Below are 20,067 nucleotides of genomic sequence, written 5' to 3'. Positions count from 1 at the left end.
TTGTGCTAATGGGGAATTTCCTACTGAGTATTCCACTTGATATGGCTTTTGTATCAATGACATTTGGAACATTCCATTTCCAGTATCATATTGCTGGTGTCTCTTGGGTTACTGGAATGGCAACTAAATCCTTGGGGAAGGTAGCAGGAGACCTAAAGAGCTTTAACTTATTCACCTTTAAAGAACAACTGTAGATAATCTATTGAAGTCAAATATGCCTGCCATATATCAATGGAGGTCAAAATAATGTCAAAAATTGATTAAATTATGTAAACATTGTGATACTTCCACATATTATCCAATGTCTTAAAATATACTTAAAATGTTATTCTGAAGCACAAATATGCCTGCCACATAACAACTGAGGTCAAAATAATGTTAAAAATTTGTTAATAAATTAAACAAACATTTTCAGTGATGCTTCCATATATTATACTGTAGCACTGTCCTCCCGTTGTTCATCAATTTGCCCAATGAGGGCCCAGTAATGTCTCCATTGTGAGACTTGTTGTTACTGTGTTTGGCATATGAATACGTCACGGGTAGCTTGCCAGCTTCTTTCCGAGAGGGGCAGAGAAATTGAACCCAGGTTGGCCGGGTCGGTCTCGTGCAAGGCAAGAGCCCTGCTCGCTTTTTAAATGATCAAATAGGCTCAAAACAAGTATAAGGTCTGTATAATCTATATACTTTGTCATATATGGCTTAATTGAATAACTCTGGTCTTATTTCCCTTTGAGTATATCTCTTTGACCTTCACTGCTACTTTGATGGAATATTATCAAACTACCCCAGTTCTTAAGCTTCTTCCTGTATCAATTCATCTGGATTTCTTTTAAGTTTCTACAGTGATATACTTGTCTGCTCATTAGACCACAGGAAAATCTGACAAATAAATCAGGCCTATTAGCATTCTTATATACAAGCTTCCTGTACAGACATAGAAAAATGGAATAAATTTTAAAATGTTTGAGACAGTGAACAAAGCCATTTATTATCATTCAAAATTGTTCTTCTGGGAATTTAATTTGATGTCATAGGCTGATTTTTAAAAATGGATGCGGAAAACAGAGTAGATAGTGTTATCACATTACAGCAATTTCTTTGAAATTGAGTATTTCTTTTGGGCTTAAGTAGAAGTCTCTGATATCATGGAAAGATCATGGAACATTTAAAACAGTTCAACAGGGATCTGGAGAGAACATGAAAGGCTGGAGCACATGTCTTGCATGCATGAGGCTACAAATTTAATCCCCAGCAGCACATGGTGTCCTGAGCACCATCAGGTGAGGCCTGAGGATAACCCCCAAAATCACTATATTCAGGACCAAGCCATTAGTCCTACAAAGCCAGGACAAGTATCTTGAGGTCCATGAGAATCTGGATCCCAAAACTGCTTGGACAGACCCACGATAGTATACAAATCAATAAAATAAAATTGTTAATCAAGCTTGCTTCAAATCCCCAATGTTCATCATTTCTAGTCATGAAACTCTATGCAGATTATTCGGCCCATCTGATCCTCAATATCCTTATCTGGAAAATGTGGAGTTAGTTTCTAAAAAAAGGCAGTTCCTTTTCCAGTACATAAGCATGATGGCTGGGTGTTAACATGCTTATATGACATGTGCCTCCCTTAAATCTTGTTATGCATTTGGCATATTACCCATCTGATGTGAAACAAAAGAAGAAAAGAAAAGAAAAAGAAAAATAGACAGGTCACCTTTGAGATTTGGAGGTTCCAGATAAAATATGTCCAGCACTTCAGGCAGACATTTAAAAGTGAAGGTGCTGGGATTCACAGAACTACCTGTTAGCTCTCATGGTGCATACATGGTGCATGCAAAAGGTGCACAGACATCTGTAAAGATCATGTCTGGTTGCCTATTTATCAACATTTTGATATAATCAATTCATACCAGGTCAAAGCTGTTGTTGTTTTTAAAAGCAAAACAAACAAAAAAACATACTGAGGTTGAGTGCACAAAAGTAATACAGGGATTAAGGTGATTGCCTTGCATGCGACTGATCCTAGTTCAATCTTCACCACAAATAGTTCCCCTGAGCATCACTCCTAAGCACAAAGAAGTAATCCCTGAACAGAGCTCAGTCTGTTCTAAAAAACAAACAAACAAACAAAAAATTGATGTTGGACCATAAAGATAGTTCGATGGGCTGAGTACATGGTTTGCATGCAGGAGGTTAGATCCCTGGAAATTCATGGTCCCCTGAGGACTGACAGTGCTCACCCTGAGCACCAAGCTGAGAATAGCCTCAGGGCACTACAAATTGTATGCTCCCCCCACTCCCTCATAGATTATCAACCAAAAAAACCAAACTCTGAGGTCTGCAGATCACTAACACCTCCATGTATCCTAATATATTCAGACTATAAACTTGTTATCCCAGGGAAACACTGCATGCAAAAAAAAAAAATCATTGAAATGCTTGTATCAAGCATCCAACTTTCATGAGGTTCATAAAAATAAAGATCATGAATATGAAATTTCAAATCCCTGTAGTAACAGGTAATAAGTGGTGAAGAACCCAGTCTCTAGAAGCATCTAGATTTAAGTTCCACTCTGTTACTCCCAAGCTGAGTAGCATAGGAAGAGTTGTGAGTTTAGAAAGGAAGGAAGGAAGGAAGGAAGGAAGGAAGGAAGGAAGGAAGGAAGGAAGGAAGGAAGGAAGGAAGGAAGAGAGGGAGGGAGGGAGGGAGGGAGGGAGGGAGGGAGGGAGGTAGGGAGGGAGGGAGGGAGGGAAAAAGAAAGAAAGAAACAGACATAGCTGGATTATCATTCAGATTTGAAGGAACTATGCAGAACTTCAAGGACAGGCAACAGCTTAGGGAATTCATTGCCATAAAACTAGGTTTTCAAGAAGCATTAAAAGAGCTCCACTGACTCTACCACAAGTGTGTAAATAAAGGGTAAATAAAACTACCACAAAGGTAGATAAATAAAGAAGGGACCAGTATGACAATAATAGTTAGAAATTATCACACTGAACAGTATTTGAGTGTTGAAAGTAGGTAAAGGATGATACTCTCCATGTTCAACCACTTATAAGTAAATTTCATGACTTCATCTCTCCTTACAGCTGCATAGTATTCCATTATGTATCACGCTAAGTGAAATGAATCAGAAAGAGAAGGCTAGATATAGAAGGACTGCACTAATTTGTGGAATATACAATAACATGAGATGGACACCCAAGGACAGTAGACACAAGGGCCAGGAATATTGCCACATAATTGGAAGCCTGTCTCATGAGCTGGGGGAGAAGGCAGCTGGAATAAAGAAGGGATCACTAACACTAATTCAATGATGGTTGGAGGAATCGGTCGGGATGGGAGATGTGTGCTGAAAGCAGATAAAGGACCAAACGTGATAACCTCTCAGTATCTGTATTGCAGACCATAATGCCCAAAAGTAGAGAGGAAGTATGTGGGAAATTGTCTGCCATAGAGGCAGGCGGAGGGTTGGAAAGGGAGAGGTGGGGGGTAATACTGGGGACATTGGTGGTGGAGAATGTACACTGGTGGAGGGATGGATGTTTGATCATTGTATGATTGAAACTCAAACATGAAAGCTTGTAACTGTATCTCACAGTGATTCAATAATAAAAAATAAAAATTAAAAAAGAAAGTAGGTAAAGGGATATACATGGTAACCTTTCACTGTCTGTATTGCAAACCACAATATCCAAAAGGCGGGGGGGGGGGGGGGAGAGAGGGAGAGAGAGAGAGAGAGAGAGAGAGAGAGAGAGAGAGAGAGAGAGAGAGAGAGAGAGAGAGAGAGAGAAAGTAAAGTGCTTGCCATAGAGGCAGGCTGGGAGCAGGGAGGGACTGATGGGGGGGGGGGAAGAACAGGGGAACAGGGGACATTGGTGCTGGAAAATGTACACTGGTGAAGGGTGGGTGTTGGAACACTGTATGACTGAAACCTAATCATGAAAATCTTTGAAAGGGTCTATCTCACAGTGATTCAATAAAAAGAGTTTTTTTTAAAAAAAAAAAAAAGAGTTCCATTAAAGGACAGGAGAAACTCCCAACATATGGCACTGAGTATGACACTCACTAATGGCACATATGATTGTCCTCTATCAGATTAAGAAAGGTTAAAAACATATAGCAATTCATCATCACAAATTGACTTATTGATTTATTTTCTGATAATTGTACTTGCCATTCCTTTAAGTTTTATTGGACCAAGTTATATGAAATTAATTTGTTACATGACTATCAAGGGGATAGGCTGGGAATGGGAGGGAAACTGAGGATATTGGTGGAGGGAAGGGAACACTGGTAGTGGGACTGGTGTTGGAGTGTTGTGTACCCAAAACAACTCTATTATGAACAAACTTGTAAATCCCAGTGTCTCAATAAGTATTCTGAAAGACAAAAACAGATATATAATTTTGCAGGGAGGGGGCTCCCTCCCAAGGCTGGGTCTCGGGGTGACCCACCAGCAATTCTCTACATGGCAGGAGTTGTAAGTAAGTCACTGCCTACTTTTCTTAACCTGTTGAAACTTCTCTGGTTCTTTAGAGTATGGGCTATGAAATGGAGCTACTAAAAGTCCCTCTTTCATATACTAGAGTAAGATTAAATGAAAACAGCTGATACACAGAAGGGCACAATGTTGATGCTAATGCAGCTTCACCCGCACGCAGGTTTCCAGACTCAGGGATTCAGGTCATGTCTCGAGATTCTCCAGGACCAGTTCTTTCTCCACTAGAAAAATGGACAAGGACTTCCTGGTGAAGAGAGTCACATCAAAGACTTTCTTGGAAAGCACTCACTACCAGATCCCTGTCCTGTTTGTGCAGACCTCACCAGAGCCCATTCCAGTCCTGATGAAGGTTTGGCCACCACTGCCCTGCACATCACAAAGCAGCCCATTAAGCACAGAGAGAAGCTTCAGCCACTAACCCCTGTCAAAACAGTCAGTGAATCTCCTGGGAATATATCCCAGAGAGGCAAAAAAGTATAGTCGAAGTGACATCTGCACTTGTTTTTTCATTGCAGCACTCTTTAAAATAGCTAGAATTTGGAAAAAACCTGAGTGCCTGAGAAGAGATGACTGGTTAAAGAAACTTTGGTACATCTACACAATGGAGTACTATGTAGCTGTTAGAAAAGATGAAGTCATGAAATTTACATACAAAGGGTACTACATGAAAAGTATAATGCTAAGCAAAATGAGTCAGAAAGAGAGGGACAGACATAGAAAGATTGCATTCATATGGGGAACATAAAGTAACAAAATAGGAGACTAACACCCAAGAATAGCCGAAATAAGTACCAGGAGGTTTACTCCATGGCTTGGAGGACAGCCACACATGCTAGGAGAAAAGACAGCTAGGATAGAGAAGGGAGCACCAAATAAAGGGTGTTGGGAGGATCCGCCCAGGATGAGAGATGCATGCTGAAAGTAGACTGTAGACCAAACATGATTGCCATTCAATTCCTCTTTTGCAAACCACAGCACTCCCAAAGGAGAGAGAGAACAAAAGGGAATGCCCTGCCACAGAGGCAGGGTGGGACTGGGGGTATGGGGGGTGGGAGAGATACTGGGATCAGTGGTGGTGAAGAATGGGCACTGGTGGAGGGATGGGTACTCAATCATTTTAAAACTGAAACCCAAGCACAAAACTTTGTAAGTCTACAACTGTATCTCATGATGTTTCACTAATAAAAATTTAAAAAAACAGTGAGTTATGATGGGCCTCACCTGATATCCCTCATTTTATTCAACAGCACCAGCAGGGCAAGAATTTTTGGCACAGACAGAATCTCAATTAGGATTATGGAGTGAAAGGCATCATCAAACTGGCAAGAGATAAAGCTGAGAGCCTTGCTATCTGTAAGGGTCAAAATTCAATTATTGGTTGCCACTATTGGTTGCTTGGTTTTTATGTTGCCTTCCTTCCTAAACTTGGACTTAACTCAGAATCAGTTCCATTTCTGTCTGAATGTCTACACTGTGCATGGCCCCAGGGTGCAGAGAGTCTGAAAATATGGGCAATATTAACCTCAGGAAAAAATGTGCTCCCTCCCTGATACATTATGAATAAACTTCAATCTTCAAAATAATTTAGAATCTCTATTTAATTTCACTTACATTGCTGGTCAGAATATAACCTAGTATGACAGCTTCAGAAAAATGTTTGACAGTATCTGTTGAAGGTAATAATACTCTATGGCCCAGCAATGCCTCTCTTGGTTATATGCCCAAGAGAAGTAAATACTTACATCCATCAAAAGAAAAATTCGAGAACATTCACAAGTCCCTGTATTTTGTAAAAGTTCCAAACTTGAAATGAGCCACATGTTCACCAATAACAATCTATAGAAGGAACTACCGATGTGCACAACAAGTAACAATACGGATTATCTCAAAACAAAGAGGACCACTGTATAATTCCATCTAAGCGATGTTGAAAGGCTGAATTAAAGTTTAGTGACCATACCAAGTGGGTGACCTAGCCTGAGAGAAGCAGGAAAAAAAATCTTCTAGTGTCCTGAAAATGCTCTATATTTTCATCTGGAGGTAGATTTGAACTAATTGAGGCTATATTTAAGAATCGCTTACTTTACCTATTATCTTTTTAAGAGACAAGCAAAAGAACCCAAAATAATTTTTTTTTCCCCAAACACCTTCCACTGGGCTCAAAGGACCGGTACAAAGACTTTTAGCACTTACCTACTAAACATATGGTCACAGGTTCAAATCCCTGGTGTCCCTCATACACAATGATGTAAGTGATGCTAAGACAGCTCAGCAGTTCTGCTATCTTTGACCCCTGGTGCCACAAGTGACGTCTGTCCACATCACAGCCAGATGTGTTTAAGTGCTAGGGAAAATTTCGGTTCAGGCAGGGCTCACATGTCCGGGTAGTGACAAGGTACTGAACACAGGAGTCTCACCTACATGCATATGGCCATGGCCAGAGAGTAGGAAAGTCAGGACGGGATGACAGGAACTGCTAGGATACAGCTGGGAGGCCCAGTGACAAGATACTAAGTACAGGACTCTCACCCACATGCATGTGGCCATGGCTGGGGACTGAGAAAAGTGTACATGGGACAGAGAAAACAGTGCAGGGAAGGACCTGGCCATCGATGGTTCATGGGAGTCAAGTAGACAGGGTGGGACAAGACTGGAATATCATTGATGGTAAACGAGAGGCCTGGATATCTGGGGAGGAAGCCAAATCTACCAACTTTATCCGTACAATAAACTAGCTTTCCTTCTTCCAAGTTTTGTATGCGAATCTTTCATACAATTCTCAACAACCCACCAGCACAGGAAGAATCCGCTTTAGTGCTAACATAAGCACCAAAAAACGGTTTGGATCCTAGTAAGTACAAAACTAAGTGCCATAGCCAGGAAGTATTACCTCTGGCAATCACAGTGACCCTCGGCAAACCTCAAATCCATAAACTAATGTACCCCAAATAAAGGTTCAAGTCCAGCATGAAAGCATTGCAAGAGAAGGGGTTCAAACCTTGGTGAGCACTGCAGCTGAAAGTGGGTGAGCACCAGGGCCTGGCATGTGTGTGTGGTCTGCGATGACCCCAACACCATCAACATCAAAGAAGGGAAGGGGGAAAGAAAATAAAAAATAAACAGTGAAAAATAATGAAATCATGCAGTCCTCTACAACATGCATGAAACTGAAGGGCACCATGGTAAGCTAAATCGGAGGGAGAGAGAAAATATACAACATGATTCACTCATCTCTAGTATAAAGAGAAAACAAGGAATACAAAATATCAAACAGTATCCATGATGACAAATTTGGCTTTAGGTTAAAAAAATCTAGATAAGGACATCCACATCTCATAGCCACAGTCATAACTCACCTACCTCTATCTGCCTTGCTCCAGAAACTCATAAATAAATCTTGAAAGAGATCAACTAGCCACAAAACTTCCTCAGCTACTCAGTCCCAGCTGAGACCTCCAGGGCAATCACAGGAGGAGGGACAGGCTAAGTTCCTGTCCTACCAAAGGCCTGGCAGCAGCACTCACACCACAACAGCTGTCTCGATGCCTCCTGCAGGACAGCCCAGTTAAATATTCTGGATTTTCTGCAGCACCAGTGGCCACTTTCACAGTTGCAAGACATCTCCAAACTCTGTAATAATAGCATCCCGGTAGGAGCACACCAGATTAGATAAGAATGTAACATAAGCCAACTAATTTAGACAAACAAAAACATTAACACAGAAGGCTTAACTTCAACAACAGCTTAGTAAATCCTCAGACAGAGACTTAAAGGTCCCCATAGTGAGATACAACAATATTCACAAATTTTCTTTTACTGAAGTATCTTTTTATCAGTCCATTAGACATTGACTGGTAAAAAGCAGTATAAAAATAAGTTACTGTGGGCCTGCTGTTGGGGCAGGCTTGAGGATGTTTGGGAAAATGAAGACAATGGTGGAGGGAAGGTAACAGTAGTGGTGGGACTGATGTTGGAATAATGAATGCCTGTAACAAATATCATGAACAACCTTGTAAACCATGGTTAAATAAGGTGGGAAAATGGTAATTTTTTTTCAAATGCTAGGTTATGAAGCTCCAGCCCAATAAACAGCGGTAGGGTGTTTGCCTTACATGCAGCCGACTCAGCCAACCAGGGTTCGATTCCTCTGCCCCTCTTGGAGAGCCCAGCAAGTTACCGAGAGTATCTCGCCCGTCCCGCAAAGCCTGGCAAGCTCCCCATAACGTATTCGATATGCCAAACACAGTAACAACAAGTCTCACAATGGAGACATGACTGGGCCCGCAAATCGATGAACAACGGGAGGACAGTGATACAGTGCAGTGCTACAGGTTATGAAGTAGTGGGGGTAATGAGGAGTTGGATTAGAGGTCAGTGGGGGAGGGTCCTGGGTGCTATGGTGGTGGTAGGGTGCAGTAACCTTTTACATCAACGCTATAAATTTTAAGAATGCTGTAACCATATAACCTAAACTATTGCTTTTTAAAAAAAAATAAGAGCCTGTAGCACTCATCCAGTTGTTCATTAATTTGCTCGAGCAGGCATCAGCAATGTCTTCATTGTGAGACTTGTTGTTACTGTTTTTGGCATATTGAATACAGCACGAGGAGCTTGCCAGGCTCTGCCATATGGCGGGATATTCTTGGTAGTTTGCCGGGCTCTCTGAGAGGGACAGAGGAATCGAACCCGGTTGGCCGCGAAACGCCCTACCTGCTATCCTATCACTCTGGCCCAATAAAAGTCTATCAACAACAAAAAAAATTAAATAAAAATATTCAAGTGTTGGATTGGAAATAAAGCAGTAGAGCACTGGCCTTGCATGTGAGAGATTTGGTATTGCCCCCTCTGCTCCCCCCACAATAATGTCGGGCAGGTAAAGATAGCTCAAAGGACCGGAGTATATACTTTGTATCTTGGAGGTCCAAGTTTGATTTCTAGACTATATGATCCCCCAAACACTATCAGGTACGATTCCACAGCACTGCTGGGGTTGGCCCATGAGCACTCCTCCAGGAGTGGCCTTGGAGCACTGCAAAATGGACCCCACCCCCACCCCACTTAGAGAGCTAACTTTAAAAAGCTAGTGTTCCTGAGCCTTGCTAAATATATTCATTCATGGGAATGAATGTCTTCCACTATGGTAAGCATGGCAAGCATGCCACACATGGCTTGACTGCTACAGTTTTGATAGCAGTGGAGAAAAAGCACTATTGGTAGCAGTAAATCCTATATCACCTTATGACATTTTGTCTGTACTTTAATTCAGATTCTTCACATTTATATTTTACTTAAATTTAGAGCTAGGTAGTCTGAAGCTGGGGAGATGGTGTGGGAGTTGGGTCCCATGCCTTGCATGCATCTGATCTGGAACTGATCCCAGGCACCATCGGTCTTCCAAACACGGTTGGGGATAGCCCAGCAGGCCCCAGAACATACTGAGTGTGCCCTGCTGTTCCCTTGAGAGTCACAACAACTTACATCTTGAGCAGCACCATATCCTCTCACCCTAGCACTTATATTGCCAGCCCAGTTAGCCAAGTATCACCAGGAATGGTCCCTAGACTCCCTAAATACCATTTGGGAGGTATCACCCCCACCAAAATTTACAGCTGTTTAATTTAAAATGTAAATTCCTCGGCTTTTATCTAATAATCCTGTGCCCTTTGATAACTTAATACATTAACACTTTGATTTTGGAGAAATCCATTACATAACCAAGTTTTAAGGCAGAAACAACTATAACGCAGAGTTTTGGAAAACGGTTAAAAAATAAAACTAACTTTTGGATTAATTTCCATTGTAAGTTTGCAACTTATATCTATAAAACACTAAGTAAGCACCTTCCAGTAAAATACAGATGTACTTAATCAAGTAAAAGATGGTGGGTCCTATATGGTCTCTAGACTTTCTCCAACTATGAATTATAACTGTTTAAATCTTCTCCTTTATCTGGGTCTGGAGCAATAGCACAGCAGGCAGGGCATCTGCCTTACACACGGCCAACCCGGATTCGATTCCCAGCATCACATAGGGTCCCCTGAGCACCGTCAGGGGTAATTCCTGAGTGCAGAGCCAGGAGTAACCCCTGAGCACTGCCAGGTGTGACCCAAAAAGTCAAAAACAAAAACAAAAAGTCTTCTCCTTTATCTTATTGCCTCCTCTTTGTTATTTCCCCCAATTTATTAATCAAATCACCACGACCACGACCAAAACCATCTGTTATTCGTCGATTGCCTCGAGCAGGCCCCAGTAACGTCTCCTTCATCCTAGCCCTGAGATTTTTAAGAAAGTGCTATATACAAGGCTCTTTAGGAGAATGAGACCCATCATTGTTACTGGTATTTGGCATATTGGGTACGCCACGGGGAGTTTGCCAGACTCTGCTGTGTGGGCAGGCTACATTCGGTAGCCTGCCAGTTTGTCCAAAGTAGGAATGAGATAATAAGATGTCATAATAAGATGTCGCGTGGTCGCGAATGCAGCCGCATGGTTCCAGGAGCTGGTTTTTATAGTCTCTGAGTCTTGGCCGCTGATGGGATTACACAGCGCCAGGGGGCCAGTTGGCTGGTGTGACCCCCGCCTACTGGAATTTGGAGGATCTGGGTGGAGGATGCTCGGCCCAAATCCGAGTAGGCTTGGAGATCTCGGCCCCGGAACCCGCGTGACTTTGTCCCTCTGCCAGTACCTTCATGTGTACAGAGAGTGGTCTCAGCATGGTGGTGGCTGATCCTGGAGGTCTTCGGCTGCCGGAGCCCTGGTCGGGGCGGGGAGGAAAGCTCAACCCGCTCCCCTCCAAGGGGCCCCGGCAAGGACAGCCAGGCGCGGGGGCAGGAGACTGCACTGTTCTCTTCCGGGAGCTGGTTTTAATCGCATGAAACACCAAGATATGTAGAAACTCCAGAATCATGATTAATTTTTCCCAGAACTTTTAAAATTACGACTTGAGCTAGAGCAGGGAGGGTGTCCATGGAGTACGTACTAGCAGGTAGGGTGCTTGCCTTACACATAACCAGGGCTCGATCCCTGGTGTACCACATATGGTCCCCTGAGCCTCACCACAAGTGATCCCTGAATTCAGAGTATGCCCTGAGCACCACCTGGTGTGGCTCCAAAACTAATAAAAGTAATAATAGTAATAACTAATTATGACTATGTTCTTGAGAAGTTTAGGTTCACAGAAAAGTTTAGGGGCAGATACAGAGATTTCCCACAAGCTGCCGTCCTTTTCACATGCAAAGCCCTTCCCCATGATTAACCACCCTCAACACCCTGCTGTCATATATGTGACAAAAGGTCAAACAACACAGATGCATCATTATCACCCAAAGTCCATCCAGAGTAAATCTCACAGTTCACCCTTGGTTGTATATGTTCCATGAGCCCAGACTTAAATATAATGGCATGCATGCCTCTTAATGGAATCAGTATTTTCACTGCCCTAAAACTCCTCTGAGATAATACCTTGAGGGTCTCTCCCCACCCTCAACCCATAACCACCACTGACTGTTTTACTGTCACCAAAGAGTTGCCTTTTCCAGAATGTCACTTCACTGGAATTATATATGATGAAGTTTTACAGGATTAACTTTCTTTACTTGATAATATGCATTCAAGTTTCCTCCATGTCTTTTAATTGATCTTCTTTATAGTGTACTGAATATTCAAGTGCATGGATAATTATTAGATTCTTTATCCATTCACCTGCTGAAGAATATACTGGTTGCTTCCAAGTTTTGACAGTTATGAAAAAAAATCATGTGCAGGTTTTTTGTGTACGATAGATTTTCGATTCCTTTGAGTAAATATCAGGGAATGCAACTGCTGAACATAGGAATATGTTTAGTTCTGAAAGAAACTGCCAATTTACCTCCCAAAGTGACTGTACCAATCTGAATTCACACTGGAAAAAGTTAAGTGTCTGCTGGGTCACATTCACAACAGCACTTGATATTGCTCCAGATTCTGAATTCTCCCCATTCTATGAGGAGTGCAATGGTAGCCCACTGTTGTCTGGATCAAATGACCTACGATGCAGAGCATCTCTTCATATTTTATTGTAATCATAGATCTTGTTTGGAGAGGTGAAGTGTCTGCTAAAGTCTTTTGCCCATTTTTAATCAGGTTGTTTTCTTATTGCCAAACTTTAAGGATTCTCTGTACAGTTCTTTGTTTCATTTATTAACTTACCTTAAAAAAGTTTGGAAACATTTTTATTGATACCAGGAATTAACACAAAGGCCTCAGGCACCCAAGGAATGAGCTTTACCACTGATCCACATCCCTAGCCTTGAGCCCTCCTTTAGAATATGTACATTTTATCTGTATCTTATCTTCTCATTTTCTTGGCATTTTCTTTTATAGAATAGTTTTTCAGTTTCTAGTGTTCGGTGGGAAGAGTCCCATATACATGAGTCTTGTGCTCTGCCTTGGGGCCTACGCACTTTTAGTTTTAATGAAAGCTAGTTTCTTTGTCTTGAATCCACTGCATCCCCTGGCCCTAGAGGGAAACTATTAGCTATATTCTGCTGAAACAGTTTAACACTGCATTTCACAGATGTCTTTTCCCAAATACCAGCATTTCCTTTCTAAGAGATTAAACAAACACAGCAACTTCATTTATGATCTTGATTCATGAAATACATCCCCTATAGAGACAGATTCAGAGAAATAATAATGAAACTGATATTTGGCAATAATTTGTTACTGGCCAGCTTTAAAAAGCTGGTAAATTGGTATTTTCTCCCATCAGAAACAACTCTTACACAATATGTATTAAAGAAAATTTAATTCAAGCAACTGGAGAACATTTTTGTACATTTACTTCATTTTTTGTAAATAGTCAATTTGGAAAATGACATACTTTTAAAGTTGATGTCTTAAACATATGTGGGCAGTTTTTCTAGTATAGTAAAAAAGATTTAAATTACATGGCATGAACTACATACCTCCAGACTAGAAGAGAAACATGGAAACCCAGATCCTCTCCTTTCTGCCTTGTACAACACAAAACCCTAGGCATAAGGTCTTTCAGTTGCCTCTCACTGCTCTCAAAGACATTAAAGTTTAGATCAGGAAAAGAAATCTGACTAAAGTGATGACATAGAGCAATCCTGACCAATCAAAAGCAGAAGGTAGAAGCCCCCTTTTGGCAACCCCCCCTCCCGCCCCCCACACTCCCCCCTACCCCTAAAAAAACACACACCACCAGGCTGGTAAGCAGTTACTTTTGTTTTGCTTTGGTTTTCACACATCAAATTTAGTTTTCACACATCAAATTTTGAATTTCTAGAGATGAAAACCTTTTTCCAAAAAATAGTTCAAAGTAAGAAAACTGCTGGAGCATCAACCACAGTTGAAATGTGCTCTCAACATAAGAGTCTCCATTTGAACTGCTATTATCTGATCTCTCTGTCTTCTGATCTCTGCACTTCATGGAAACCATCACACATGACAACCCCCAACCATTTCCTCCTGCCGAAACAGTCACAATACTGAAGCTTCACCTCTTCTCACAAAGGTTCAAACACAGTCTTTGTGAAAGGGCAATGGAGCAAACAAAACAAAACAAAACAAAAACCAAAAAGACCATTTCATGTCTTGAGTTCCTTCTACAGTTCTATTTTCTATGATTTCTCTTACTATTCTTTTGTAAGTTCTTCAAGCGTATTCTTGGATATTCACCCCATACTTTACTGGCTAGACATGAAGTCTTGGTGATCTCTGATTTCAATTCAGGGTATTAGTATGAATCCATGGATTTCTTTATCTAAATTTTTCTGATTTTATTTTCTAAAAAGGTCTACAATAACTAGCCAACAGAAGTAATTCTTACTCACATATGTCTTGAAATATAATTTTCATTAAAAGGAACAGAATTCCTTGGAAAATGAGCAAGTCCAAGTCTGGGAACAAAACTAGCTAGCCAGGCCTACCCCATCAGAGCCCCAGCAACCAAAAACCTCCAAAATCCAATCACCCCCATGCTCCGGGCCATTCCCCACAGGATCGAACAAGTCTCACCCATGAGTGAATCTGCAGAAAAACCCAGGTATGCAGGACCCGTGACTGAAATCTCCAAGCTCGCTCAGAGTGGAAATGGGCCTCCTCCCACCAACTCCCAAATTTACCAGTAGCTTGGCAGTCATGACCACAAACTGCTCTTGGTGCCATACATAATCTCATCAATGGCCAAGATCCAGAGACTCAGAAATAAAACTCCTGGAAGAGAGCAACACAGACCTCACCCAGGAGTGAATCTGCTGTATAATCATAATAAATTTCAGAATTCCTGGAGAATCCATACTCTATACCAACTTATCAAGAAAGAATGGCACATTCAAGGGCTTAATGGCTCCAGGATGAAATACAACAATCTTCATACACTTTCCTCTAAGGAAAGCTTTACATTTTTAGTGGATAATTCATAACAAGTCTCACAATGTTACTGGGCCCACTTGAGCAAATCGATGAACAATGGGAGGACAGTGACAGTGAATTCATAATAAGCAATACAAAATTAATTGTTTCAGTTCTGCCTTGGGGGAGGCATGGTTTGGGATTTGGGATGTAAAAATTTGAAATATGGTGGTGGGGAAGGTGCAGGAGTGGTGGAATTATTAATTTTTATGAATTGTAATGAAGTTCAAATATTAAATATAATGAATGAATGTGAATAACTTTATAAAAATAAAATTAAATTTAAAAATTTAAACAAAGGAAGTATTACAGGCCCCCCCCAAAAAAAAACAACCTTCAAACAAACATTTTACCTAGCAAAGGATAGTAGGAACACTTTATAAATAAATAAGGAGATCTGAGTGCAGAGCCAGGAGTAACCCCTGTGCATCACCAGGTGAGACCCAAAAAGAAAAAAAAAAAAGTAGAAACACACATAGCCAGACACATACCTCAGAAGCCTATTACAAGAGGTGACTTTAGCTAACAATGGGACAATTTGACCATCGACAGAATAATGATGGCAGATGTAAAAAATACCAAATGTATTTAAAAATCTAAGAGTTCATGATTGTCTAACTTTGGAGAAAGTGAGACAACCAACCAACTATTTAAAACTATTTTATAAAAAAAAATTATCATTCATTATGTTGTTTCAATGACAAGGCCCATGGTCACTGAAGCTTTAGTACAGAACTGTCTCTCTCTCTCTTACTCTATCTCTATCTCTCTCTTTTATGTATTATTAAGTCAACATCTCACTGTGAGATAGTTACAAAGTTTTCATGATTAAGTTTCAGTAATAAAATGTTCCAACACCCATGCCTCCACCAGTGTACATTTCCCACCACCAGTATCTCCAGTATCCCAGCTGCCACCTCCACCAGCCTGCCTCTGTGCAGACTCTATCTCTCTGTCTCTGTCTGTCTGTCTGTCTGTCTGTCTCTCTCTCTCTCTCTGTCCCTCTCTTCCTCTGTCTCTCTCTCCCCTCCCTCGCTCCCTCCCTCCGGACACAGATCCTGGGAGATCATCACATTTGGTCGTTTGCCCACTTTCAGCACACATCTCCCACCCAGAGTGATCCCTTCCAACCATTATTGTCATAACAGTCCCTACTCTGTCCCAACTACCCTCTCCCCCAGCCCTGGAGGCAGGCTTCCAACCATGATCTTGACCCTTGTTTCTACTGTCCTTGGGTGTTAGTTTCCTACATGTTTTTTTGTTTTGTTTTGTTTTGTTTTGTTTTTTACTTTTTGTGTCATACCCAGTGATGCACAGGGGTTACTCCTGGCCTTGCACTCAGGAATTACTCCTGGCGGTGCTCAGGGGACCATATGGGATACTGGGAATTGAACCCGGGTCAGCCACATCAAGGTAAACGCCCTACCCACTGTACTATCACTCCAGCTCTCTTTTTTTTTTAAATATCCCACAAATGAGTGCAGTCATTCCATGTCTGTCCTTTTCCTTCTGACTTATTTCACTTGATACTCTCTATTTCCATCCATCTATAAGCAAATTGCATCACTTCATTTTTCCCTAAGAGCTGTATAGTATTCAATTGTATATGTGTGCCATAGTTTAATGAGTCGTAAGAATTGGTTCTCTTTACCAAAGAATTTCAGCTAATAATTAAAGAATGTTAACATCCTATGAGTATGCAAACTGGTTCAGCCACTACAGCACTATACCTTTTTTATATATATATTTGTTTATTTGGGGGCCACACCTGACGATACTCAGGGATCACTCTGGGCAAGGCTTGAGGAGCATATGGGATGCCGGGGATCAAACTCAGGTCGGCCGTGTACAAGGCAAGAGACTTAGCTGTTGTACTATCACTCCAGCCCCGACTATACATTTTCTAAAACATTCAAAGCAGAAAACAGTACTTATGCATATACACACACATACACATTCAAAAGGTATAGGCACACTTTTGATCACTGCAGTGTTATTTACAATATCCCAGACCTAAAAACCTTACAAATAGCAACAAAATATAAGTGGATAAAGAAAATGAGGTGTAAATATGCACAACGGACCACTACTCAGCTGCAAGCAAAGAAGAAAAAAAATTTTTTTTACTTTTTTATTGAATCACTGTGAGGTAGACCCTTACAAAGCTGTCCATGATTAGATTTCAGTTATACAGCATTCCAACACCCATCCCTATACCAGTTTAATTGTCCCAGCACCAGTGTCTCCAGGTTCCCTCCCATCACCCCCCAGGCCCCACTCCTTTCCTGCCTCTATTGCAGGTGCTTTAAAGATGAAATCACGACATATGCTATAATATGGATGGAAGTGGAAAATATGCCATGCTATGAGACATAAGTTAGAGAAAGAAGGACAAATGCTGGATTATCTCACTCATACTTGGTATATATAGAAACAAGAGGAAAGAGACAATGTCCAATGAAAACAAAGCCTTAGACTCTGATAATAAAAGGTTATGAAGTAGAGGTACAAGATGGACTGAATATGTCCTGTGGATTATATCAGATAGATACTAGCACTTTGATCATAGGTGTGGTATGATACATTCAACCACTCCAGCATGTAAACATTTACACTGATACATCTGAATAAACAGTCACTATCACTGTCACTGTCCTCCCATTGTTCATCGATTTTCTCGAGGGGGCACAGTAATGTCTTCATTGTGAGACTTGTTGTTACTGTGTTTGGCATATCAAATACGTCACAGGTAGCTTGCCAGGCTTTGCCTGTGGGTAAAATACTCTCGATAGCTTGCCAGGCTCTCCGAGAGGGGCAGAGGAATCGAACCCTGGTCAGCTGTGTGCAAGGCAAATGCCCTATCCACTATGTTATAGCTCTGGCCCGAATAAATAGTAAATAAATAAATAGTAAATAAATAAATAAAAATAAAGAGTACTTCTCCTAGAGAGTGAATGAGATTCAACAATGATGACGAATGATTGCTATGAATACCCCAAACTGGTCATATCCTTCAAAAGTTTAATTTGGGACAATGACTCAAGTCAAAACAAGGGAAAAGGGCATAAAGTAAACTTTACCTTATGGTTCTCTTATTTCCAAGCAGCTAAATAAATTATAAGTAATTCAGCAACATCAGTGCTTAAGCTTTCTTTGAAAGAGAAACTGCTTGTCTGTCAAAGGATCCAGGGGCACCTATAAATTAGTTCATCCTTGTGTTGAACTAACTTATAGTTCACTATTCTACTTTATAAGCCTTGTTTTTACACATTTGCTCCTTCGTAGTTAAAAGTAAGGACAGTTCTGCCTTTTATTTTTATTTTTAGGGGTCTATGTTGTCCTCTAAACTAAAATAGAGGTGAATTAATGAGTTCAAAGAAAATTCCCTACAGAAGGAAAAGCACATTTGGTTCTAATTCTACTACTGAGCCCTCACTGATTTCTTTAAAATTAAATGAAATGAAATTAAACACAAGATCTGGTACGGTAATTTAACCATGATTTTGATCATTTTTCTTCTACTTAATTAGCATAAGTGAACCATTAAGGAAACCCATTAAAAATGACAAAGAAAGGCAAATGGCTTTCTGGATCTTACAATTACCTATACTTGACTGTAAAAAATCAGCACAACCTCACATGAAGGGTGATCAAAAGGCATCAGAAAACATAGAGGCAGGTGTGTTACAGCAAATTAGCAGAGAGCCTTAGTGATAAGGATGTATTCATTATAAACAAATGACTGTAGTAACTATAGGAAAATTATATCAATGTGGGGCCTCCTCTATTTTGAACCTTTCAAACAGTTGAGGGAGTTATGAGTTCTCCGCAAGTAAAGAAAAAATGTACCTCTCTACCTGAGCTCAAACAATGATGAGATTATGGTGAAAGCCTAAACTTTTTTCCTTCTTTATTATTTTTTGTTCTTGTTTCTCTGAGTTGTTTGTTGGTTTGTTTAGTTACTTGGTTGTTTGGTTTGGGGATCACACCCAGTTAGTGCTCAGGATTAACTCCTGGCTCTGTGCTTAGGCATCACTCCTGGCAGTGCTGAGGGACCATATGGGGTGTGAATCCAGGTCAGCCATATTTAAGAAAGAAACTTAACCAATGTACTCTCTCACCAGCTCTCTGAGTTTTTGCAAGGTTTCTTTCAGGGCTGCATCTTTCTGTAATTAGAAGATGAAGAAACAACTCCAGTTTCAAACCTGGAGCACTTAGTTCTGTGCTAGAGTTTCAGAGCCATGACACTGAATGAATAAAACCAGATGTAAGGAATACCTATTGAGACAGTTTACACCAGGCCAAGAAATAACAAACTTAAGTCACTCAGGTAAAAAATAAATAAATAAATGACGCAGCTATAGAGAGGGTGGCGAGTTGACTGAAAGAGAGCCTGGGGAAACTTCCTGGGAAGAGAGAATTATGACAGGCCTGCAATTGACAAGTAAATCCTCTTGTCAAACTTTACAGCCAAGATTGGTATTTTTCCATATATGAAAGTTTTATGGTAGAAACCATAAAAACTATCCTGTCTTTGGTGGCAAGAAAGCACAGATGGTGTAAAACGGAAGAATACTGAAGATGGCTGACGTACGGTGATGTGTCCAAGCAGTTCATTGCACTTGTTCACTTTCTACCTAAAATAAACTTTAGGTCCCATTTCCATTACTTAACTGTTACTAGGCCCCTGGACATCTCACCCATTTTGAGTCTCCTTTAAGTCATCAACCCCAGCACATTTTACCCCAAACCACCCTGGGTTGCAGAGAAGTATTAAATAAGACAATGGATAGAAAAGCAAATTCTAAACCATGAATTAACATAATAAATTAATACAACAAATTAATAATATTAAGGATTTATGGCTACTAATAAACCACATGCCATCTTGGAATGTCTAAGGAGATCAATCATATATTTCAATAAAAACATGAACTGCGTAAACTAATAAAAATTTTAGAGAAATATGAGGAACATGTATTTTATATTTTTTCTGCTTGAAAAAAAAGGTAATAAAATTGATAAGCCTGAATATAGGCAACATAAATGTTACTTATATCTTGTCACAAAATATTCTGCAAGATTTTTGTTTGTTTGTTTGTTTATAACTTCCTTATTCAGAATAAAGTTTAACCTTTAA

The 20,067-nt window shown here is 40.5% G+C and overlaps 1 protein-coding gene and 1 non-coding gene across 15 annotated transcripts in view; one reads left to right on the top strand and one right to left on the bottom strand.

Moving 5' to 3' along the window:
- OSBPL6 (oxysterol binding protein like 6) overlaps positions 1–20,067 on the bottom strand; it is a 241,267-nt gene that overhangs the window by 137,775 nt on the left and 83,425 nt on the right. The window lies entirely within an intron of this gene.
- On the top strand, positions 1,570–1,673 carry LOC130019843 (small nucleolar RNA U13). The gene has a single exon (XR_008791911.1). It is a non-coding gene; the product is annotated as a small nucleolar RNA U13 (small nucleolar RNA).

The sequence above is a fragment of the Sorex fumeus genome, unplaced genomic scaffold, assembly GCF_029834395.1.
Source record: "Sorex fumeus unplaced genomic scaffold, SorFum_2.1 ptg000009l, whole genome shotgun sequence".
In the NCBI taxonomy this organism is placed as follows: Eukaryota; Metazoa; Chordata; class Mammalia; order Eulipotyphla; family Soricidae; genus Sorex; species Sorex fumeus.
This window is presented reverse-complemented; position numbering and strand designations above follow the sequence as displayed.